This window comes from Pan paniscus, chromosome 9 (assembly GCF_029289425.2).
Source record: "Pan paniscus chromosome 9, NHGRI_mPanPan1-v2.0_pri, whole genome shotgun sequence".
NCBI classification, from domain to species: Eukaryota; Metazoa; Chordata; class Mammalia; order Primates; family Hominidae; genus Pan; species Pan paniscus.
The window spans coordinates 10,303,247-10,328,724 of record NC_073258.2 but is presented as its reverse complement, the minus strand read 5'-3'; the positions used below and the strand labels follow the sequence as shown (position 1 = coordinate 10,328,724).

Below are 25,478 nucleotides of genomic sequence, written 5' to 3'. Positions count from 1 at the left end.
AAAGCTGCCTCCCTGCACCCCCAGGAGAGCTGCCTCCCCGCACCCCCAGGAGAGCTGCCTCCCTGCACTCCCGGCAGAGCTGCCTGGGCTTCTGAGTGTAAAAATAAAATAGAGGTTCCTCTTCAAAGAGACTTTCCTCCCCATCTAATTAGGAATAAATAGTAACTTCTCTCAGAAACAAAATTTATTCAAAGACCTGTGCTAACATTCTTAGATATCTGCTAGCTATAATAAAGAAATCAATGTACTTTGTGTTCTTAGCTCCCACAATTTAGCCTAAATATTTGCCCTGGCATGCTTACACTGGTCCAAGCAAGTATTAAGTCATAGTCTGTTCCTGTTCCTTATCTGGAGGTGTTTTTACCTTTCCAGCATTCCACAAGTTACTTCCTCCTTTGTTCTCCTCTGCCTTTGCCTCTTTTAAAAAGTTCTAAGTTGCTGGCTAATCAGGACAAATACAGAATGTGAGGTGCAGGGACCTGAAGGCCCCTGGGACGTGACCAACTCAGCATTTCGCTGGAGGCTATATGATCAAACAGCAAACTGTTTATCATGAATGCAGGATGTGGGCAAACTCACACTGCCCTGCCACCAAAAGGTTTGTTGAGGGCCTCACTCCCTGGCGCTGGGCTCCTTGAAGTTATCTATTGAGAAGTCTAGCACCTAAGAATGCAGTCTTGCAAGCCTGCTGTGAATCAAGCTGCTGGCCAACAACTACCCCCCACCTTCTCACTATCTCTATTGCCTAATAAATATGGAGGGCAGTGTAAAGCTCAGGGCCCTTGTCCACTAGAGACAAGGTGCCGTCTGACCCCTTCTTCCGAATATACTCTTTTGCCTCTTGTCTTTTATTCCCGTGTTTGCCCCCTTTGTTCAGTCCCCCTAGGTCCATGCAGGTTACATAGTGGTGCCCCAAACAGTGACAGAATTGGGTTCTCAACAAGTGGCGACTCAGAACAGGGACACCAAGGATGCCAACGATTGGTGTCCGAACACGGGACTTCGACGATGTGAACAAAAAAGATCTGCTGGAGCAGAGAAACTGAAATTGACAAGGCAAACGGGGACCCCAGGACAAGTCTGCCGGCAGCATATATAAGGTCAGTGCCCTAAAGAGGTACAGGGAGCAGTGCTTTATAGAAGTACTGGGAATGGGAAGCTTTCTGAATCAGGGTAACAAGGGGAATAACTTGTCTGTTGAAGAAAAACATTATGTATAGTTGCTTAAAATTCTGTTGAGACAGTCTGGAGCTCAGGTTAATTCTCAGACACTAACTAACCTCCTGCAGAAGCCACAAAAAGTTATTATGCATAACTCATGGTTTCCACAGGCAGGCACTCTTGATGTGGAAAATTGGGATAGAGCAGGAGAAGGATTAAAACAGGCTCATCAAAAAGGTCTTAAAGTTGATTCTTCTGTTTTCTCCACTTGGAGTTTAGTTTGTACTGTACTGCTGCTATTATCTCATTATTCTGTGGGACAGCAGGCTGAATCTAAAAATCTAAAAGAATCTGTTGTCCCACCCACAGCTCCAATTGAAAATAAAAAACAGGAGAGGGAGGATAAAAGTTGGCCTATACTGCCTCCTCCAGTTGCAGAAACATTTGTACCGCCTTCTTTGGTGGCAGAAATAGAGACTCCAATACAAAGAATTTTATGCTCTGCTGCAATAGCTGGAGAGCCCTCAGGACCTCACGCTTTTCCTATTTCCATAAGGCCTAATCCTAACAATGCACAGCAGGTTATTCATGAACACACTCCACTAGATTTTAACTTGTTAAAGGAATTAAAAGCGAGTGTGGTAAATAATGGCGTACAGAGCCCATTCACCTTAGGATTGCTAGAATCTGTGTTTGGTGCTATGCGTCTTTTACCATTTGATGTGAAACACTTGGTGTGAATTTGCTTGTCGGCTACTGCATATCTGATATGGAATTTAAATTGGCAAGAAATGTGTGCAGACCAGGCTAGACAGAACTGTGCTGCTGGAAATGGAGACATTACAGAGGATATGCTATTAGGTAATGGCCCTTATTCAGACCCGGAACCTCAAATGGGACTCCCAGATGTTGCTTATCAGCAGTGTGCACAGGCCACTAAATGCACCTGGGCCACAATTCCTGAAGGAGTCCCAGTACAATCCTTTTTATGTATCATGCAAGGGTTGCAGGAACCCTATGTGCAGTTTCTTGCATGATTACAAGAGGCAGTGAAGCGTCAGATTTCTCATACTGCGGCTGCAGAAATGCTAACCTTAACACTAGCTTTTGAGGATGCAAACACGGATTGTAAATGTGCACTGGCACTGGTGAGGTGTACCAAAAACTTGGGAAATTTTCTCAGAGCTTGTCAAGATGTAGGAACTGAGCTTCATCACTCTGCAATGTTAGCACAAGCAATAGCTAATTTATCAGTTGACAAATCTAAAAGGAGCCAAGGGTCAAACCCCAAAAGGGGAAAATATTATAATTGTGGAAAAACTGGACATTTAAAAAAGGAATGCTGCCAGATCTCAGGACAGAAAGGACCTTACAATGCAGTGCCCCACCCAGCAGAATAAACACCAGGATTCTGTCCTCGCTGTATGAAAGGAAATCACTGGGCTAATCAGTGCCACTCAAAATTTCATCAGAATGGCACCCCCCTGCTGGGAAACGAGATGGGGGCCTGGACCCAGGCCCCACAAACAATAAGGGCATTCCCAGTCCAGACCTCAACCCCATTTCAGAGGTCAGTTCCCAGAGGCACATTGATCCCCTCACCCAAGGAACACCAGGAAGTGCAGGATTAGATCTACCCGCCAGAGAAAGAATCACTTTAGTTGGTGGAGACAAACCTATCAAAGTTCCCACTGGCATTTGGGGACCTTTACCAGCAGGATATATGAGACTAATTTTAGGCAAAAGCTGCCTTAACTTGCAAGGCATTACTGTAGTGATTGGCTCCGATTATGAAGGAGAAATTCAAGTAGTTTTAATGTCACAAGATCTTTGGGTTTTTGAACTGGGAGAATATATTGCTCAATTCTTGCTTATTCCCTGCAAATTACACCCGTCTCCATGAAAGAACAAATGAGGAAATAAAGGGTTTGGGAGCACAACTACAGGGGAAATCTATCTATCCCAACCCATAGCCTCTAATAGACCCACCTGTGTAGTACAAATTAAAGGACAGACATTTTATGGGCTTATGGATATGGGAGCTGATGTTTCAGTAATATGTAAAGAAAATTGGCCCCCCATCCTGGCCCTTGCAATTAACTTCTATGTCCCTAATGGGAGTAGGAACAGCTCAAAGTGTTCAACAGTATGCTGAAATTTTATCTTGTCTTGGTGTGGATGGACAGTCATGTACTTTTCAGCCTCATGTTGCAAGTATAGCCATCAAATTATGGGGTTGAGACTTACAGCATGGGATATGAGACTTACAAATGAAACTTTTGATAACCCAGAACTTAAAATGTTAAAGAACATGGGATATCAGAAGGGAAAAGCTTTAGGAAAATTTCTTCAGGGAAATCCTAACCCAATAGCAGTAACTGGAAAAACAGACAGCTAAGGGCTAGGACGTCAGGATTTTTGACGGAGGTCATTGATACTTCTCCTCTGCCCACTGCCTTACCATTAGAATGGCTCAGTGACAAACCCATGTGGGTGGATCAGTGGCCCCTATCTCAGGAGAAGCTGACACAACTTCAACAGCTAGTAAAAGATCAGTGGGATGCTGGACACATAGAGGAGTCATTTAGCTCCTGGAATTCTGCAGTGTTTGTTATTCTAGAAAACTCCAGAAGATGGTGACTGCTACATGATTTAAGAGCTATTAATACACATATAAAATGGATGGATGCCTTACAAAAAGGTATACCATCTTCAGTGGCTATTCCAAGAGTCTGGCCTCTTGTATTAATAGATCTTAAGGATTGTTTCTTTACTATATTCTTACATGAGAAGGATAAGCCTTGATTCGCCTTCTCTGTGCCTTCTATTAATCAAAGAGAACCTGTTTCTTGTTATCAATGGAGAGTTTTACCCCCAAGTCATGCTATGTCAACATTTTGTAGGACAGGCATTAAAGGAGTCTCAGAATATGTTTCCTACTGCTTACATCATTCATTTTATGGATGATATTCTTTTGGCCCCTCCTATAGATCAAATCCTACATCAGTTATTCAGAGAAACGAAGCAGGCTTTGACTAAATGGAATCTCAAAATAGCTCTGAAAAAGGTACAAACAACTTCCCCATACCAATACTTAAGAATTATTGTTATGGAGAGAAGTGTACGGCCTCAGAAAGTAGTTCTCTGTAAGGACAGGTTACAGACTTTAAATGATTTTCTACAATTATTAGGAGATATTAATTGGCTACAGCCAATGTTAGGTATTGCTACCTATCAACTTACACATCTTTACCAAACCCTGCAAGGAGATTCTACTTTAAATTCCCCATGGCAACTAACTAAAGAGGCAGAAGCCAAATTACGGCTTGTAGAGAAAATGTTACAGCAGAGACATGCCTCACAGCTACAACTGCAAAAACCTTTGCTTTTGTTTATTCTTCCTACCCCCCACTCTCCAACAGGACTATTGGGCCAGTTCATAGACAAGTCTGCAACAGTAATAGAATGGCTCTTTCTACCTAATCAAACAGTCAAGACCTTGCAAGTTTATCTTTCTTTAATTACACAAATTGTGACTATGGGCAGGCATAGGTCAAAAATGCTTATGGGATATGACCCTGACAAAATTATTGTTCCTTTAGACTCCCAGCAACAAGCCACAGCTTGGGAAATGTCAACTGCCTGGCAAACTGCTTTTGCAGATTTCATGGGTGCTATAGATAATCACTACCCCTCAGACAAAATTTTACAGTTTTACAAAATCCATTCTTTCATTCTTTCTGTGATTACTCATCACAAGCCTATTGCAGGTGGACAGACTTACTTTACTGATGGCTCTTCCAGAGGTCATGCTGCTATCTATGGATGTAAACATACTCAAATAATAATGACCTCTGGGGCTTCAACTCAAGGCTCAGAGCTAATTGCAGTTATTCAGGTTTTACAGCTCGCAGCTTCAGATCCTATCAACATTGTCTGTGATTCAGCTTATGTTGTAAATGTAACCAGTCACATAGAAACTGCTACAATTAAAAGTACACTAGACACAGAACTGTTTAATTTATTTTTAAGACTTCATGTTCACACATATAAGTGGGAGCCAAACATTGAGTACACATGGACACAAAGGAACAACAGACACTGGGGCGTGCTTGAGGATAGAGGGAGGGAAGAGGATGAGGATCCAAAAATTACCTATCAGTTTCTATGCTTATTATGTGGGTGGCAAAATAATCTGTACACCAAACTTCTGTGACATGCAATTTATTTATATAACAAACCTACATATGTGCCCCAAACCTAAAATAAAAGTTAAAAAAATAAAAATTTCTACCAACATCTAATGTGAAAAACAAAACAAAACAAAACAAAAAAAGACTTCAGTGAGTTACTCGTTCTCATGCAGATCCTTTTCATATTTCTGATATTTGTTCTCGCACACAACTTCCAGGACCATTATCCCTAGAGAATGATAAAGTAGATAAATTGATTTGTTCTGTGTTTCAGCAAGCTCAAGCATCTCATGTGCTTCTGCACCAAAATACTTCCACCCTTACTTGCATGTTCCATTTATCTTGCAGCCAAGCTAGGGCTGTAATACAAGCCTGTCCTACTTGTCAGCATGTCCCTGGAGCCACACCTGTAGAAGGCTGTAACTCATAAGGTTTGGCTCCAAATGAAATTTGGCAAATGGATGTTACACAATAGTTGCCTTTGGTAAGCTTAGCTATGTTCATGTGACTATAGATGCTGCATGCTACATGCCAAGCAGGTGAGACAGCTGGTCATGTACGGCGACATTGTCTGTCATCGTTTGCTCATATGGGGATACTTAAACAATTAAAAACTGATAATGGAACCGCTTATACTAGTCATGCTTTTCAAAATTTCTTACAGCTTTGGGCTATAACCCATAAAACAGGAATTCCTTATAATGCTAGAGGACAAGTCATTATAGAGTGGGCCCATCAAACATTACAATGCATGTTGAAAAAACAAAAAGGGGGTATAGGAGGCCAACTACCACCTCAATCAAAACTACCTTTAGCCTTAGTTACTTTAAGTTTTTTTTTTTTTAGACAGAGTCTCGCTCTGTCATCCAGGCTGGAGTGCAGTGGCACAATCTCTGCTCACTGCAAGCTCCGCCCCTGGGTCCATGCCATTCTCCTGTCTCAGCCACCTGAGTAGCTGGGACTACAGGTGCCTGCCACCATGCCTGGCTAATATTTTTGTATTTTTAGTAGAGATGGGGTTTCACCGTGTTTGCCAGGATGGTCTTGATCTCCTGACCTTGTGATCTGCCCGCCTTGGCCTCCCAAAGTGCTGAGATTACAGGCGTGAGCCACCACGCCTGGCCTCTACTTTAAATTTTTTGACTGCTAGTATGGATGGTAAGACTCCAGTAGAAAGACATTGGCAAATGTTAAAGGAAAAGAGGAAAGTTTATCCAAAAGTGTTATGGAAATCCCCGGAAGAAGGACAATGTAAAGGTTCGGTGGATTTAGTGACATAGGGAAGAGGATATACTTGTGCTTTTACAGATGGACAAACCCTGTGGGTGCCCTCAAGACATGTGTGACCATGGAATGGGAGACTGGAGGAACCCAGGGTGGCCAACCATGAGCCCGGTCCTTCTGGTACGAATCATGAGACAGCTGAGCCTGAGTGTAAAGACAGACAGAATGCCAGCCAGAGTCACAACACTGTTCTAATGCTACATTTTCTGTAAAATTGGATGGACCGCCAATCAGAGAATGAGAGCTACCCAGTCTGGCCTTACATTCTTTCAATTAATACATAAACAAAAAGTGGGATATGCAGGGAGCTGAAAGCCTGTGGGACATGACCAACTTAGTATTCTGCTGGAGGCTATATGATCAAACAGCCAACTGTTTATCGTGAATGCAGGATGTGGCCAAACTCACACTGCCCTGCCACCAAAAGGTTTGCTGAGGGCCTCACTCCCTGGTGCCAGGCTCCTTGAAGTTATCTATTGAGAGATCTAGCTCCTATTGTTCTAAGAATGCAGTCTTGCCAGCCTGCTGTGAATAAAATGCCAGCCAACAACCACTCCCCTCCTTCTTGCTATCTCTATTGCCTAATAAATATGGAGGGCTGTGTAAAGCTCAGGGCCCTTGTCCACTAGAGGAAAGGTGCCCTCTGACCCCTTCTTCCAAATATACTCTTTCATCTCTTGTGTTTTATTCCCACATTTGCCCCCTTTGTTCAGTCCCCCTAGGTCCGTGTGGGTTACAGTGAGGTCCCATTCCAGCCAATGGAAACCAGACACAGCAGTAGGGTGGATGCGTCAGGTTATAAATAACCCTGTCTCCTTTGTTCAGTGTACTCTCGTGGCAAAACTGCTGGTGAGTGTACCCTTTCTGTAGAGAATAAAAATGGCCTTGCTGAGAAAATTAAATGTATGTTCAAGTGCTATTTCTTTGTGGCACCAGGGAACAAGCATTTCAAACATGAGTGACAGTCAAGTCTCACTTTTAGTCATGTTCTGCATTATGGGCTGAACTGTGTCCCCTGACATTCATATGTTGAAGTCCTGACTTTCAGAATGTGACTATATTTAGAGCTAGCACCTTTAAAGTGGTGATTAAGATAAAATAAGGTCACTAGGGCTGGCCTTAATCCAAAAAATCTGGTATCCTCATAAGAAGAGGAGATTAGAATGCAGACATTACACAGACTGAAGGACGGCCACGTAAGGACACAGTGAGAAGATGGCCATCTGCTAGCCGAGAAAAGTAGCTCATAGCAGTTTGAAGAATGGGATGTATGCAAAGTTTATCAGGCCCAGACAGACATGAGTGAGTCTTCAGTCATGCCCCTCACACCCATGTCAGGAATTAATCATTTAAAGGCAAGGTTATCATCAATAGCAATAAATGTCTTTGCCACACTGCTATTAATTGCAGATGAGGAAATGGGGTCACTCAAATTAAGTAAATTCTTCAGGGCCACATTTTTTTTTTTTTTTTTTTTTTGAGATGGAGTCTCGCTCTGTTGCCCAGGCTGGAGTGCAGTGGTGCAATCTTGGCTCACTGCAAGCTCTGCCTCCTGGGTTCATGCCATTCTCCTGCCTCAGCCTCCCCAGTACCTGGGACTACAGGTGCCCACCACCATGCCCAGCTAATTTTTTTGTATTTTTAGTAGAGACAGGGTTTCACCGTGTTAGCCAGGATGGTCTCGATCTCCTGACCTCATGATCTACCTGCCTCAGCCTCCCAAAGTGCTGGGATTACAGGCGTGAGCCACCACACCTGGCCCAGGACCACATAATTTATTAATGGTATGTGAAACTTATTGTCTGTCATAATTATTTCCAAAGAATATAATAAAAAACCTATACTTTGTTTGAAGGTCTCATGTGGTAAAAAGCCAGCAAAGATGTCTCAAATGCTTATCCTAATGAAATGTAACCAGAATGGAGGATTAACAAGGTGGCTCCCAAGAACTTGTTAAGAAGGGAAAGACTGTCATTTGGGAGTTTAACTAATTAAATCCATACTTTGTGGATTAATAACTTGACCATAGATTATACATTGGTGTCATTTTCATTGCCACTGACCTAACATCTCTATCAAAGCCCCCCACCCTTCCCTGTGCCTACGATTACACTCTGTAGGTCACGTCTTTATTTTTATTTTGAAAATATAGCATACATACAAAAAAGTATATGAGAACATGTGTGTATAACTTAAGGAGCAATAATTAATATTCATGTACCTACTAATGGACCAAGTGTTTGAACTTTACATACCCCAGAATCTCTGGATACATTCTTGCTGGATTGCATGCCAATCATTCATTTCCAGAAGAAATTACTATCCAGAACTTTGTTAATAACTCCCTTAGTTTTCTTTATTGTTTTTACCACCTAGTAACATGTCCCTAAATAATAGAGTGCTTAGTTTTGCCTGTTTTTAATCTTTATATAAAGGCATTTATTCTGCATATGCTCTTCCTTGGCTTGTTTTTTAGTTTAGCATTGTTTTTGAAATTCATCCATATGGATGTAGGTAGCTGTAGTTTAATTTTCATTGCTTTGTAGTATTCCATTTTATGAATGTACCATAACTTATTAATAAATTCTACCTTGAGGGAAAAAAAATTAAGGCAGGGTTATATGCTCATCAATGAAATAACCCCAGAGGAGTTATTGAGAATGCCACCACAAGTTGAACAATGTGACCCTCACCCATTATCTTCATGTTTCTGGAATTTGTGATGCAAAGAACAATGTATAGTCAATTAGTAGCTTATAGTATTTTAACACAAATTTTTAGTAAACAACTTAGGAACTGCCCCTTCTTCTTTCCTTTAAAAACCCATGTATAGTCAAGCATGGTGGCTCATGCCTGTAATCCCAGCACTTTGGGAGGCCAAAGTGGGAGGATCCCTTCAGGCCAAGAGTTTGAGATGAGACTGGGTAACATAGGGAGACCTCGTTTCTACAAAAACAAACAAGAAGCAAACCAACAAAAAACTCCACATTTGAGTGCTGTTAGCCAGAACACATATACAAAGCAACTTGAATCTGTGTTTTCTGGGTTACAGTCCTCAAACTTGGCCCCAAATAAACTCTCTGCTTATATTTACTTTGCCTCAGTTTCTTCCTTTAGGTCAACAAAGCCAATGAAAAAGGCCTCAGGAGAAACAAAATCTACTGATACTTTAATCTTGGGCTTCTAGCATCCAGAACTATGAGAAATAAATTTCTGTTTAAGCCACCAGTCTGTGATATTTTGCTATGACAGCCATAGCAAACTAATTTAGCCTGTGACATGTGAAGGCTGGGGTTAAATTCTGCAGCCAACTTCTTCACACAAGGAGCCTTTTGGGTTTCTGAAGTCCCTTGATTTGCTCACTGCTAACAGCTAACAGGCGTGTCCTTTCCCTTGCATAGTTACAACTGGCCATGCTCCCAGTATCTATTTTCTTTTTCTTTTTTTTTTTTGAGACAGAGTCTCACCCTGTTGCCCAGGCTGGAGTGCAGTGGCACCATCCCAGCTCACTGCAGCCTTGACCTCCCAGGCTCAAGCAATCCTCCTCCTGCATAGCTGGAACTACAGGCATGCATCACCACACCCAGTTGATTTTTTAATTTTTTGTAGAGACAGAGTCTCTCTATGTTGCCCAAGTTGGTCTTGAACTCCTGGGCTCAAGCAGTCCTCCCACCTTGGCTTCCTAAAGTGCTAGGATTATAGATATGAGCCACCATGCCCAGCCCTAATGCCTATTACTATACTTTTATATCTTCTTGGGAAAAGGGGCATCTGAAAGAGGTCAGAATTAATTAAGTGAAGGCATTACTTGACATTTCTTCACTGGGCTGTTTCCACCTATTTCCCAACTCAAATTACATATAGACACATTATTCAAACTAACTCACCAAAAGCTTGTGCAATAAGGACAACAGCACAATGTAGCCCAAATAATACAGTGCAGAAATAGAGAAATTCTTTCAATTTAAATAACAGGAATGCTTTGATTGAGATGGCCTTCAACATTCCCCTCAGCTTAAGTAAAATTAAGACAGGTGTTTTTGTTTTTTTTTCCTGACTCTAGGTCCCTGACCTCCCTTTTCTTAAATCACTGGAGAAAACTTGTAATTGCAAATTTTTTCTCTGCCTCCTTTGAAATGTATGTAAATCTGCTTAGAAGCCTCTTACTAGTTTTAAATGTAAACATCAAAAGAAATAGCTCCTTATCTTCCAGTCTCCATGGGAGGGTAGGAGCCTAACTTCAGTAGACATTTTGCTCCAAGTTATACAAGTACCTCCTGTTATAAGCAGAGAAAGTTTGCTTTGGGTTCAGCCAATTAGTGAACACCATTGTCTTATGATTCCCTCTACTCCAGCTGTTAAACTCTCTCCAGGCTTTTGTTTTAGCTGAGTTGAGTTTAATCTCTGTCCCTTGTTGCAATAGTCTTGAATAAAGTATCTCTTCCTGTTCAACTTTGCCCAGTGCAACTTTTATTTTGACAGCTCTTTCAATATTAATTCATATAGAATGAAAACTCTAGGGACCCAAACTACCAAACCCATATAACTTACCATCTACATTAAGATGACTTTATCATTTCACTGTTTTCATTAACATAACTTTGCTATTTCAGGAGACTCCTGACCAGGCTCAAGGCAAATAACTTGGTTGTTCATTACAGTAATGAACTGTTGAGAAGACCTAGCAAGTCTTTAGTGGGGATCATCAACAGAAAATTTACACACAAACTCTCCCAACTCTTCCTTTTAAAAATGACACATACCATGGTGAGTGTTTGAATATTCTGGAATCTGCCAGTCACTCAAGGTCTGATCCAAGAAACTGGAGCAATGTCACTTCCACAGTATTCTGTTGATCAGGCAGGATAGAGTTCTTTTTTGTTAAAGGTTTTTCTAAGGTTTTAACAAAGGGTCTTACAACCACTCCCTGAATTTGATCTTTGCCCCCAAACCATTTCTTTCTTTTAAAATCATTCACTGGAAGAGACTGGGAATGACGGACATATTTATTTTGAATATAGCAAGTTCCGGATCCTTTATATTTTCTCCATATTCTGTTAAAAAACTGAATAGTTTGTTCTTTAGCTTATTTTTCTCTACTAGTATTTTATTATATGCAGCTAAAAGAAATCAGCTCTTATGATATTCTGCCTGGGAATATCCTTAGTCAGATCTGCCATTTTATTGATATATTTTTTATTTTCTACATTGCTGCAGTGATGATTTTGTTAACTGTTTGGCCAAGGCATCTTTTGGGTGTTCTTTAATCCAGCATCTGATAACATTTTCCTCACTGTCTGCAAGTTCTATATCAACAATCTCCTTGAAGCTCTTCAAACTTTCATCAGCAATATCCTCAAGATGCTTGCTGATTCTGCCCTTTCTCCCATCCCAAAGCCAATGTCTACTTTTAGTTTTTTCTTATGGTTGCATTGTTGACGTGACATTTGAATTAAGTAGTGAAGGATGAGTGTTATTTGTATAGAGACTATATTTGGTGCATGTTTCTCTTTCTCTCTCTCTCTCTCTGTGTGTGTATGTGTGTGTGTGTGTTGGGCTGTTACTTTCTAGCAGTTTCTGCCAAGACACTGTGAGAGTGAGAATGGCCAGTTTGAGGAAAAAAAGCCATTTAATCTTTAACCAATAATGTTTGTTGAATGATTTTTATGTACTAGGCACTGTGCCAGGTGTTGGGAACACAAAGATAAGCAAGATAGTCTAATGAGAGAGAGGATTATTAGATAAATACATAACAAAACATAATTATAATTGTGATAACTGTTATAAAGAAAAAACACAAAATACCTTGAGATTATAATAGGAAGAACTTATCTAACCTGGAGGGGTGGCAGGGAGAGGAGTGGTGCTGAGGACAGAGAAGGCCTCCCTGAGAAAGTAACACTTAAATGGAGTCTTAAAGGATGATGGGAGTTAGCCACGCCCAGCTGTGGAGGAGGGAGCAGTTCATCTGGAAGGAATAAAGTGTTTGAAGGTATGAATATGAAGGAGCTTGATGCCACTTCAGGAACGGGAGAGGGCTGGAGAGGGAGAGGGAGGAGTAGGGTGGAGCGATAAGCTGAAGGCAGACTGTGCAAAGCCTTGTAGGTACAATAAGAACTTTGAACTTCACCTACTAGCAATAGGTGGCCAGGGAAAGGTTTAACACTGAGTAGTCACATGGCCAAATTTGTATTTTAAAACATCATTCTGGCTGCTGAGAAGATAATAGACAAGGCAGTGGCAATTGCTGTGGCCCAGCTGAGGGTAGGACTTTCACCTTAGCTTAGCTTGGACTAAGCCTTCCCTTCCAGTGTTCCTTACCTCGACAAATGGAACCCCCATCATCCACTCTCTGCTCCAACAAGAAAGGTGGGCTTATCCCTGACACCTCTGCAGTGGAAAGGCAGCAATGTGAAAGTTTATACCCATATTTAAGAAATCAAATTGACAGGACTTGGTAAGGATTATATGTGGGGAGAGGGTAGGAGAAAGGTGTCAGGGATAAGCCTACCTTTCTGGTTGGAGGAGAGAGTGGATGGGGGTTCCATTTGTTGAGATATGGATTGCTGGAAGAGAGGGCTTTTGGGGGTGAAATCCAGTTTTGAATGACTAAGGTGTCAGATGCCTGCATGAAATCAGTCAAATAGATAGCTGGGGTGTATAGGTCAGGCTCAAAACGGAGGTCTGAATTGTGGGGACAGAGTTAGAAAGCAATACCTAGAGAGGGCTGCCTGATCCAGGGAGGATCTTCTTAAGCTGGAGAGATTGCAGAATGTTTGAAGTCCCATGAAAAAAATCCAATAGAGGAGAGAGATTGAATCCGTGTGGCACAGGCCCTGTGCTGATGTGGTTTGTATCTGAGGAAGAGACAGACACAAATGGATGTAGTATGTGCAAAACAGAGGGAAGAGTAGAGACCCATGATGTTACAGGGCTTCCAGAGACCAAGCAGTTCAAATTAAGAGACCAGGGGACAGGGTAGCAAGGACAAAGGAAGTGGATCTAAGAAGAAGCTTGAGGGTGAAGCCTCCAAGCCCTAGATGAATAAAAGCTCCAGGAAATAGTTGGCGCTTTATGCCAAAAGATAGACTAAATTCTTACTGCCATCTAATGGCTACAGTGTGTAATTGCTATACTCTCACGGCTGAAAGTCCAGGGAATTAAACTTGCTTATGGTTTACCAACATTTATCTCTATAGGCATGGTGGCTCTTGCCTATGATCCCAGCACTTTTGGAGGTTGAGGCAGGAGGATCTCTTGAGCCCAGGAGTTCCAGACCAGCTTGGGCAACATAGGGAGACCCCGTCCCTTAAAAAAATAGCCAGTATTTATTGAATACTCTATACCTTACTAAGTCCCTTACGTGTATGAACTCATTTAATCTTCACAACAATACCATTTGACAAAGGAGCTGAAAGATACTAAATAATTTGTCCAAATATTCAAAATTATTTTGTGACAGGGTAGGACTAGAACACAGATTTCTTGGACTTCAGAGTTTGTGCTTTTGACTAGTAGGTGTATTCTACTGCCTCTCATGTGATAAAAGAACAGGAACTGAAAGTACCCCCATGTTGGGCTTAAGTGCCCCAGGCATTGCGTTAGTGACTGTGCACTAAGATCTTGTCTCCAATACGTAGCCCAGGCTCAAACAGCCTTACAGAGGTGGCCAGATTGGGTAGACTGTATGCCTGGAATAATAGGTCTTAAGCAGAGATTGTGGGCAGAGTTGTTCAAATCAATACTGGATGTTCTTGGAGGTCTGACACACCGCCTGAGATCATCACGTGTCCTTGTGCAACTCTTTTGGCATCCAAAGAATCCCATCAGCGTATGCAATTTGGGCATAAGATACAACCACTTCTGGGAAGTACAAAAGGGCAATTCTTTTTAGAAAGTTCGTGTTTCCCCTATCTTTTGGCTTCTCAGACAGGCCTTTATAAAGGTGGGGAAAATCAGGCGTTTATTACGAATGAAAATCTGTTCAGTCTCTGTGATTATTGTTGCCAAATATTACCTGCTTTTTGCTAACATTGTAGCCTTTGCTAAAAAACTCTATGGACTGCTGATACTTGGTAGTTTATAGAATTTCAAGTCACTGTTTCAAAAGAAAATTGTAGCAAACCTATTTTTGGTGTTAGGGCCAGATGTCATCATAAGGATGTCTGGACAAGAGGCTGGAAGTCCTTGTAGGTCAGGATGGCCGAAAGTAGCAGAAATATGAAGAGCAGAGCACAGATGCTCCCACCTTCATAATTGCAAACTTGTCTCTCGGTCTATTGCTTTGCTTTGTGTTTCATTCAGATAAAGCTATTCAATGACCATCTTTTAGTGCAGTTTTGTTTAGAATAGTGGTCCTCAGAGTTGGTTTTGGGGCCTCTGGGAGACCCTGAGACACTTTTATGAGTACTGTGAGATCAAAATTATTTTCATAGTAATTTAAAAATATTATTTGCCTTTTATCTCTCATTTGCCCAAGAATGTACAGTAGTTTTCCAGAAGCTACATGATGCTTTATATCACAACAGATTGAATGCAGAAACAGAATTCAGCTGTGTTCTAAGCCAGATATTAAAGAGATTTGCAAAAATGTAAAACAATAACATCCTTTTAAATATCTTTGATCAAAATTGTTATTTCTGTCAACATGTAACAGTTATTATTATTTTTGAATGAGTTAAATGTTTTTAAATGTCTTAGTTTTAATATTGAATATAGTAAATATGAATTGCTATAATCTTCATAAACAAAAACTCTTTGGGGTTTTCTAGAAATTTTAGAAGTATAAAGGAGTCTTGAGACCAAAAAGTTTCAGAATGTTGGCTGGGAGAATTCACTATAGTCAATTTCTCAATGACTTTGAGAGGAAGGAGGTATGTCCTGATTCCCCCCACCTCAGGAAACAAGAGGCAGCAGGAAATACATGTATTTACAGGTCCCTGGTCTCCTTGTGTCAAACATCGCTCTCTGCATGGTTGATCTGTTTCCTTGGTAACCTAACTGTAGCTGTCACCTGTGGCCTATTAACAGCCTCCCCTGGCCAGTTGGATTCTACAGGGCAATGACTGGGAATAATTAGGAAACTTGGTAAGGAAGTTTCCTCCAGCAGGAAATTGGTTCCTCTGGAACTTGTTAGGCATTAACTCTACAGCCAAGACCATGAAAACATTTACTGAAATTAGCGATAGTGTGCAGATCCTGTGGGAGCACTTACTCAGGGCAAATATAGTCAGGAATCAGGGACTATGAGTTTATTCTTAAAGGCTTAGGTGTTAGCTTTAAGCTATAAGGGAGCAATTAGGTTAAAATGACTCCTGAGTTTCAAACGGAGTCACACTTTTAAGCTTCTCCCTGGGGTTTTAAACATTGGTCTAGAGCAGGGGTGTGAGATGTAATTAAAGTCTACTTTAAATCCAGATGTTTCCCTTCACGGAGCCCCTTTGCCACCACAGACTTCAGTAATAGTTACAAAATCTTGCTGAACCTAGAGAAGTTGACCAAACTTAAGACAGCCTCAGCAAAGTGTGAATTTTTGATAGCTTGATCAGTCTCAACTCAATAAAAAGCAATACATTTTTCCCTGGATAACATGTGGAAGCTTTAAGATTTGTCCAATATAAGCACATGAATCTGAAGTAAAAATAAAACAAAACAAATCTACAAGAAAAACACCGTCATGTTTTCCCTGAAGAAAAATAAAAGCCAAGGATTCGACAGAGTGAAAGGAAAGAACAAGGGGCCCAGCCCAGAGGTCTCTACCTCGGGTGGGTTCCCTGAAGCCCGTGGAACCCCAGGTCTGTGCCAGGCTAACCCAGCCGCTCACAGAGAGTGACACATCTGACAGATAAATGGCAGCGCCATCATCTCCTCCTCCTATCATTCAAACGCTCTGCAGATGACCTGAATGGAAAGCAGTTTCAGTCTGACACAAAAGATCAACACATTACAGTAGGAAGAGCATGAGCAGAGAGGGAGAACATTTCAGTGTGAAAATTTTGTAACAAAAGAAGAAAAATATAGAAGCATGAAAATATAATGAATAATGATTTGAGTGTCTACTATGAGCTGGGCACTCTGCTGAGCTCTTTGTGCTTTCTCATTTAATGCTCTTAACAGTCCTGTAGCAGAGGCACTACTATTACCTTCATTTTACTCATGAAGAAACCTAGCTGGGAAGGCTCAAATGCATTGTCCAAAGCTAAGTGGCAGAAGAGGCAATAGACTACCTTTCCCTTTAACTCCAGGTTCTAAGTTTTGACCATATCCCAGGCACAGCATGTCCCTTTTCTTCTTCATTCAACTCACACTTACCAAGGGGTCACTCCATGCTAGACTTGAAAATAAGGAACCAAAACAGACATTGTTCCTGCCCATATGGGGCTTATAGTAGACGGCAAAATACATACATAAAATAATTACATAAATCAGCACATCATCACAAGCCAATAAGTGTTTGGAGGAATATGTAAAGCAAACCAATAAGACTATCTATCTATCTATCTATCTATCTATCTATCTATCTATCATCTATCTATTGATCTATCTACCTTGACCTAGGCTGGACAGGTTAAGAAATACATCTCCAAGAAAGTGATATTTACATTTAAATCTGAATTTTAAATAGGAATTAACCAGGGAATTTGTAGAGAGTAGGTGGCAGAGAGAGCCATGGGCAGAAACAACAAAGCCTCTGTAGCAAAAAGAAATCTCAGACAAAGAACTCAAAGAAGTATGAGAAGTATTAATATCATAACTGAGGAGGTCTTAGGTTTAGACGTATAGTGCTCACTTCGGGAGCACATGTACTAAAATTGGATACAGAGAAGATCAGCATGGCCCATGTGCAAGGATTGGATATAGAAAACTTTAATACTTCATTAAGGATGCAATTGAAAAATCTCTTGCTATATTTTGATTTTGATTTTTTGTTTGTTTTGAACTTTTTGGCTGTTTTTCTCATGTGAGAAATGTTTCATATATAGATGACAGAGGATAATGTAATAAATTTCCATGTAACTACTACTAACTTAAATATAATACTATAACTGGATAATGCTTTTAAGTAACATGAACTTGATTATAATTGAAGTCTCTCATATACATCTAATGACATCAAAAAGTTTTAAGCCAAGAGCAGACATGAACAGATTTGCATTCTGAAAAGATCTTTGAGAAGTTGCAGTGTAGGCAATGGGAAACGGACATTGATACGGGGATTCCAGTTAGCTGACTATTGAGGCTGTCCAGGTAAGAGGTATGATGGGCTGAACTGTGGTGGTTACAAAAGAGACAGATAGACTGGGGAGGTATTGGGATGAAACTGGCATGACCATTAGTGATGGATTGGTTAAGGGGAGTGAGAGGGTGCCATGGGGGCTGAAGATAACTTCTGAAATAATCTCTTATGAAGTGAAACAGTATTTCTAGGGGTAAAAGTATCTATCCTTAGTGATTATCTCAAGAATTAAGAAAAAAGTACAACCAAATTAAAATAGAAACACAATTTCAAAGAATTTTAAAATTACAATTAAGGAATTTTAATTTTAAGAATGTTAAATGTTAAATATTTTAGGTTGATTTATATAATTAATCAATATATCTATTCACTATATCCTTTTCCCTCAACAAGATTAAAACTTCAGGTCAGGCGTGGTGGCTCACGCCTGTAATCCCAACACTTTGGAAGGCCAAGGCGGGCGGGTCATCTGAGATGTGGAGTTCGAAACCAGCCTGGTCAACATGGTGAAACCCCGTCTCTACTAAAAATACGAAAATTAGCTGGGTGTGGTGGCTCGCGTCTGTAGTCCCAGCTACTCCGGAGGCTGAGGCATGAGAATTTCTTGAACTCGGGAGGCGGGGGTTGCAGTGAACTGAGATTACGCTACTGCAGTCCAGCCTGGACAACAGAGTGAGACTCAGTCTCAAAAAAAAAAAAAAAAAAAAAAAAGGTAAAACTTCAGTACACTTTTATTTCCTTCTCCCCCAAACCCACTCTCTTGCCTTGTATTATTATCTCTCTTGTTGACACTGAGATTTCTTTCCAAAGTCATTTTTTTGCAGCCTGCGTCAATAATTGTTTGAGTTTAATTATATGATTTCCTTGAGTTTTACTTCACTTGTGTCTGCGTGTGTGATTTCCCTTTGACTTGAAATCCCTTTTTTTTTTTTTTTTTTTTTTGCTGGATTATATCCTTGAATAGTTCTTTCTTTTCTTTTCTTTTTTCTTTTTCTTTCTTTCTTTCTTTTTTTTTTTTGAGACGGAGTCTCACTCTGTTGCCCAGGCTGGAGTGCAATGGCGCGATCTTGGCTCACTACCTGGAGCTCTGCCTCCCAGTTTAAAGCGATTCTCCTGCCTCAGCCTCCCGAGTAGCTGGAACTACAGGCACCTGCCACCATGCCCGGCTAATTTTTTGAATTTTTAGTAGAGATGGGGTTTCCTTCAGACAGAGCCTGAGAGCAATAAACTTCCTGAAATCTTGCATGTTTGAAATGCTTTGTTTTGTACTTCATCTCAATGCTAGTTTGACTAGATGTAGTTTAGGCTCAAAATAAACTTTTCTTAGAACTTTGAGGAAAGCCTATTGCATTCTATCACAAACTGTTGCTAAAGAAAAGCATGGGATTAATCTTTTTATTTCTTTAGAGTCAAATTATGTTCGCCCCCCGCGCCCAAAGTTTGTAATATTACACTCCATTCTTGGTGCTCTGAAACTTACCATGGGAGGAATCTGGATTTGTGCCTCTGTAACATTCGCCATGCTTGTCACTCCATGGGACTTTTAAATCTGAAGACTTTTGTGTTTCTGAAGCTGTGTGAAATGTTCTTAAAGTTATCTTTGACTGTTTTCTCTCCTCATTCTATTTTCTCCTTTTGGAACTCTATTTAAATAAATAGGGCTTGAGTTTCTGAATATATCTTCTGCATGTCCACTTTTTTATTTTCCAAATCTTTTCTTTCTGTTCTGCTTTTAGGTGGTAAAAACAAAGTTTAGTTTTCTAGTCCATCAGTCCCTTCTTCAATCATGTCTATTCCCTTTTTCAGCCCATTCTTTTATCTAATAAGTTTCAAATATTTTTCAGTCATCACAATTTCAAGTATTTAAAGTACATAATTAAATAATCTTCTTAATAATGTGTGTTTCTATTAATTGAAGTAATTTTAACTTTTTTTGTTTTATGATCTGTTTTATTAGGTATTATCTCTTGTTAATGAAATTAAGTTTCTCTCTTTCTTTCTTTCTTTCTTTTTTTTTGAGACAGGGTCTCACTCTGTCATCCCGGCTAGAGTGCAGTGGTGCAATCATGGTTCACTGCAGCCTCAACCTGCTGGGCCAAGAGATCCTCCTGCCTCAGCCTCCTGAGTAGCCGAGGCTCGTACCACCATGCTTGGCTAATTAAAAATTTTTTTTGCTGTAGAGATAGAGTCTCGTCATGTTTCCCAGGCTGGTCTGGAACTCGTGGGCTCAAGTGATGCTCCTGCCTTGGCCTCCCAGAGTGTTGTGATTACAGGCATGAGCCATTGCACCTGTCTGGTTTCTCTCTTTTAAGGCGTAAAATTTCCTCAAATGCTTGGTGGTTTTTGATTGCCATCTCACCTTTGGATTGATAATTTCTCTGTATTTATCTATGTATGTGGTTTCTGATGAGCTTCCCTTTATCATTTGGAGGAGTAGAACATGCCATGTGGGTATGTCAATAATTAAACAATTTTTTTTTTATTGTTGGTGCAATCCATTCATCTTGGTTTGCCCATCCTACCTGGAAAATTGCCCTGAGTCTCTGTTCCTAGGGGCCACACTCACTACTTTAATTTCACAGGGAATGAGCTTGTGCTCAGCATAAGCAGAGGAAAAGGGATTGGTCAACTATTGGCAATACCTTATTTAATCATTCTGATGACTATCTCCGTTGCTTCTTCCTGTTGCTTGTATCCACTGATTCTGAACTCAGAGTTCCACTCCTAACTCTTCTGTTTATGATTTTATGTTGAGGTTTTCCCTATTTTTTCCTCTATCAATTTAATTACATAATAGTATCTGCAAAAAATCATAATTTTGATGATTTTGTTTCTTCATTTTAGCATTTTCTTCCTCATTGTCTCCCCCTAATCTTGGCATATTGCCTTGACTAGGACTTTTAGAATACAACTTCCAACCAGCCTGCCATAAGTGGGTAACAGATGTGCTGAGATGGCCAGAATTTTAATGGCTATTGCTTCTAGGCACAAGTAAAATTTTTCTTTCACACTACTGTGCCATGCAACATTATCATTTTCCAAGAATTCTATGGTGTGAAAAATATTGGGAAGTATTACTCTATAACAGTTGGGAAAACAATTCCTTCATTTAGCTTTTTCAAATTATTTGTTATAAAATGGTTATAGTATCAAGCTGAACCTAGCAAATTATTTTAATTTGTGGTTATACATCTTTTCCTTATTTTAATTTTATGTTTTTTTCCTTTCTCTTCTTACATCTCTTTTCTTTCTTTTTCTTTTCTCCCTTTGGTAGACTTATCCAGGATGTGCCAATTATTGGTTATTGCAAAGTAGATATTTCCTCATTAAATCAAGTATACTGGTTTTCTGTAATTTATTTAATTCATGCTTTTATATGTATTAATTCCTTTCCACCACTTTTTGCATTATGATTAGTGGTATTTTTCTAGCCCCCTTGATTGAATATTTCATTTTATAAATCACCCTAATTTTAAATTAAATAGTGTTAAGGCTACAAGTTTTCTTCAGTTTACCACTTTGGACAAATAGTGATATACAATGCATTCCTTTGATGATAGTGATCCATTTCTAGTTATGCCATAAAAGGAATATATTTAAAAACTCAAGATATTTATGAGAGGTATTCATTTTTAAGTGCTTACAATTTTTTTTCTATTTTCTGTTATCATTTTCAGTTTTAATTTATTTCGATAAACACTGTACTCTATATGACTTCTATCTTTGGAAATCTATTAAAAACTTTTTTGCAGCTGAATCTATGGCCAATTTGTGTGTGTCATAAGCATTTGAAAAGCACGTGTCCCTATTGGGATCTAAAGTTAAGCACACACTCATCCACATGCATTCACACACACACACATCTAGTGTTTTCTGCTTCATTTTAATGTTCATGAATCAGTTCACTTGATCATTTACCTGCTGCCACCTTGATCATTTACCTGCTCCACTTCTGAGTGGAGCTCAGAAGCCCCTGTCTCAGTGGGCTCTTCAGGCAGCCTGTCTGCTCATCTTGGCTGACTCATGGGTTGCTGCCATGGCAAAGAGGCCTTGACTGCTGTTGACCCTGGATAGTCTGGGCAGTCAAAATAAAAATGGAGTCAGATGGAGAATTTCAAGAAATATCACATAGAATTGCTCACTCAGTGACTGATAGGTCATGGTGATGGCAGCAGCAGGGAGGCATTGCCAGGGCTGCATGCTCCATGGAGCTGGCAGGATCCTTGGACAAGCGGGAACCCTGCCTGTTCCGAGTTGGGGTTGGAGCTCCCAGGGTGCCCTGCAGCTACCCACACTGCAGCTGTAGACCTGGGCCTCCTGCTTCATGGAACAGGCAGGAGCCCCACCCTCCCAGGTGCAGCTGCAACAACCGGATCAGTGGCTACAGATCCGGGCCTCCCACTTAGTGCAGCAGGAGCAGGAGCAGGAGCCAGACCCTCCCCCTTTCCCTGCATCCCTGAACTCTTGGGGGCTGGGAAGGACCCCTGCCCTTGTAGACTCAGAAGTGCCTGCTCCCACTGCCTGCCTGGCTTCTTCCCTGCTGTTGGTACCTGCTCAGATCTTAGAGAAGTCTGGGTGAGCTTTGGCACCATGAGTGGCAGCAGGAGGCAAACAGATTCCTGGGCAGAAGAGGGCAGTCCCAGTAAGGCCCCACCTTCAGGCCAGGGAGGGCCTGAATTCTGGGGGCTGGGCCGCCAGTCCCGCAAACTGGAGTGGGGGCTTCTGGTGCCTTTTCCAGGACCTGCCACCCATGGCCGCCATGGACCAATCAACACACACTTCCTCCCCTCTGAGGTCCATAAAAGCCACGGGCTCAGCAAGAGCCAGCAGAGGATGGAGAGAGGACTGGATGATCAGCCGCAGAGAGGAGATACTGTCTCTGCTGAGAGTTGGAGATAATGAGATGACCAGCTGCAGAGAGGAGCTACCCTCTCTGCTGAGAGCTGTAGAGATCACAGGATGACCTGCCAGCAGAGAGGAGACACCCTCTCCAGGGCCTCCTCTCTGCTGAGAGCTGCAGATATCAGGATGACCAGTTGCAGAGAGGAGCTACCTTCTCTAGGCCCTCCTCTCTGCTGAGAGCTGAACACTTGACAGGACTACCTGCCTACAGAGAGGAGCTACCCTCTCTGGGTCTCCTCTGAGCTGTCATAACACTCAATAAAGCTCCTCTTCATCTTGTTCAACTTCCACTTGTTTGCATACCTCATTCTTTCTGGACATAGGACAAGAACTTGGGCAAAGGTGTCACCAGCCAGCCACAGAGGTTTCTGGCCAGAAGAGTGACACCCCAAAGATCCCATTACAATGGGACATTAGGAAGAGGGAAAAATCAAGAATAAAAAATAATTTATGACAAATATGGAACCAGTCAGCTATGGAAAAATTATTTATACATAGTATTCTTCTTAGCTGATTTTCTTGGGCTTCATGAGCATCATCAGGAAGTAATGATAATTTACCTGTTTTGTTCCAATATTTATAGTCTCATAAGTCTCATGGTGGCTAAAATTTCAGAGACTTTTCTAGGTCTCAAGGAGTTAGAAAAGCCTGTTGAAATCTGGGTTATAACAACAAGCCCCCTATGACTCCCAGGGCTTCCAGTGCATTGGCATCATAGAGAGTTACAAGAGTTTAGGGTCATCCAGATACAGCTGGAACTCAGTGACCCACTTCCTCTGAGTTCACCTAAAGGAGATATAAATAGGGAGATGTGTCATCTTAACGGGGATCATTCTGATTAGGTATACAATCTTACTAAGCCAACTCAGAGGAGGTTGCAGTTCCTTGCCAATTTTTGATAGCATTGCGTTCATCCACTTTCTCAGGCAGGGACTACAGGAAATGAAGGTGAACTTGTGGAGATTTTGGAGAGAATTTAATGAAGAGGCTGTTTACCAAGGTGTGGGCAGAATTAAGGGGAATCATAAGGGATGTTGAGGCACTCAGAGACTAGTAACAACATTAACTAAAAATAAAGCCATTAAGACCCTAGGCTTGAAATGGTGATAAGGAATTAGTGTCACCTGAGTGGCGGACGTGTGGCAGGGGGTTGCCTGGTTAGAGCACTAATGGTAGAGGGACTAGACACTGCCGGAACCACAGTGCAAGGGGGAGCAGGGAGGAAACCAGAGACTACATCCCCTAACCTCTCTTCCCACACTTCCAACCTTTCGCTGGTGCCTTCAATCGGCTAGACCCAACCAGAATGCAGAGATCTAAGAGCCTGGGTGGTGCAGTGTGTGTGTGTGTGTGTGTGTGTGTGTGTGTGTGTGTGTGTGTGCGCATGCGTGTGTGCAGCCCACTGGGGCACATAGCAGAGTTGATCAGCGAAGGGCAAGAAAAGATTGTTACCAGGTCAGAAAAAGGATAACCAGAGCACACACTGGTGCTTGTTCCAGTCAGTTGGGGCCAGGATACAGGGTGTGTTTTATATGCAATATATTGAAAATTATAGTACCTGAGGCAGAAGAATCAACCCAGGATTGCTGTTTTCTGATGTGGACTGTGGATGTGAAAAACACTAGCCAACAGAGATATAATCATAGCTACATTTCTATTCTGTGAAAACTATATATTACTAGCATTTGTCTTTTTCATTTCTTAACAAATACTTTTCAAAACTTTCATTTTATTTTTGAGTTGGGTATACTTTAAGTACATAGAACATGTTATTTATTTATTTGTTTGTTTATTTACTGAGACAGGATCTCTGTCTGTCTCCGAGGCTGGAGTGCAATGTTGCAATCAGGACTCACTGCAGCCTCGACCTCCTGGGCTCAACTGATCTTCCTACTACAGCCTCATGAGTAACTGGGACTACAGGTGTGTGCCACTATGACTTTTGACTGGCCAATTATTTAGTTTTTGTAGAGATAGGTCTTGCTATATTGCCAAGCTGGTCTCAAACTCTTGGGCTCAAGCAATCCTCCCGCCTTGGCCTCCCAAAGTACTGGAATTGCACAGTGAGCCACTGTGTCTGGCCACAGAACTTTTAAATTGTGCATTAAATCTGTTTTACCTTCATGATTCTGCCTTTGATACCATGCTTAGAAAGAATTTTCCTACCCTTAAGGATTTATAAATTTCACCTACATTTCTGGTACTTTGTGACTTTTCCAAAAAAACCCCTATATTTATTGCACAATTTGTTGAAATTTCCACATATTTTAAAAATATATTCATCTATATGCGTTTATAAATATTTATATCATATTTCTTTTCCTTTATGTGCTTATTATTTTCCTGGGCCAGTGCACTACACTGTTTTAGTTATTACTTTGTTATTGTTAGGATACATTTTAAATCTAGCAAAGAAAAGTTTCTTTCTTTGTTCTTTTTCCTATTTAAAATTTTTATTTTGGAAAATTAACAGAGAAATAAATGCTTTAAAAGGCTAGAAAATACAGACAAGCAATAAAAACAAGGAGAATATCCATACTCCCATCAGCTTAGAGATATAATATCTAGTTGTACACTTTCCCAGTTTCCTTTTTTTTGTTTATAGTCCCTGCAAATTTTATGCATACATATTTTTACTTATAGAAATTAAATTATCTTATATATACTGTTTTGAATCCTTTTATTTGTAATTTAATAGAAGA

General features: G+C 40.8%; 1 long non-coding RNA gene and 1 pseudogene across 1 annotated transcript in view; both read left to right on the top strand.

Moving 5' to 3' along the window:
- The first annotated feature begins 747 nt into the window (after window positions 1-747).
- The window catches only part of LOC134731222 (uncharacterized), a 62,237-nt gene continuing 37,506 nt past the window's right edge, over window positions 748-25,478 (top strand). Inside the window, exons 1-3 of the long non-coding RNA XR_010113414.1 lie at window positions 748-1,100; window positions 23,703-23,776; window positions 24,582-24,699. This is a non-coding gene — a long non-coding RNA (uncharacterized LOC134731222). The remainder of the gene's footprint in view (window positions 1,101-23,702; window positions 23,777-24,581; window positions 24,700-25,478) is intronic.
- On the top strand, window positions 17,420-17,517 carry LOC112441242 (U6 spliceosomal RNA; annotated as a pseudogene).